Raw genomic sequence first — 754 nt, 5'->3', positions numbered from 1 at the left:
TCCACCCACTTTTGCCTCCCGAGTCATGGTATTGAGTCCCATTTCCCCTGTTGCTCGCCCAGTCATTAGAGAGATGACCTGATGGTTCTTGTGTAGCAGGGGAATGTCCAGTGTGCACCGACCAGGAGAAGGCAGGACGTGAGAGAGCTCAGCGGCAGACACAGACAGCTTACCCCCCTGTGGCCCGGACCATGGAAACTGGCAGCGAGGCCAAGAAGACTTTTCCTCTGTGTTTTCTTCAAAAGCAGTGATCAATCACAGCAAAAAAAAAAAGTGCCTGGTTTCAAGCTTCACATTGAGCGGTGTGTTCTTTGTAACACCAGGATTGTTTCCCCAGGATTTTGAGGAGCTTTAACAGTCTAGCCGGTGACTCAATCTGAGTCCTTTCCTTTAGTTAGTTATTTAATTCATCAGTGAGTAAAACCTGTGACAGAGGCAGGAGATATGGAGCACGGAGCCACTGCTCAATGCGACCACGATGACTGAGTGTGAAAGTCAATGAGCGCTGCGAGAGGCCTAATTACCACTCAATAAGGGATTACAAGAAGACTGAGTGGAAGTCAATTGAAAAGACCCCAGATTAATTATTTATTCCACAAGACGTTCTAAAATGGTTGAGCGTTGGAAATTGTTGTGCACATGACTTTTTAGCACCCATGCCTAAATTGACGGCTTAGACACTACTTGCAAAAGTAATTGAGGGGAAAATTGACTGAAAAGAAGTTGAAGGTAAGTAACAGTTGATGGGGCAACC

The sequence above is a fragment of the Pollachius pollachius genome (genome assembly GCF_949987615.1).
Source record: "Pollachius pollachius genome assembly, chromosome: 5".
Lineage (NCBI taxonomy): Eukaryota > Metazoa > Chordata > Actinopteri > Gadiformes > Gadidae > Pollachius > Pollachius pollachius.
This window is presented reverse-complemented; position numbering follows the sequence as displayed.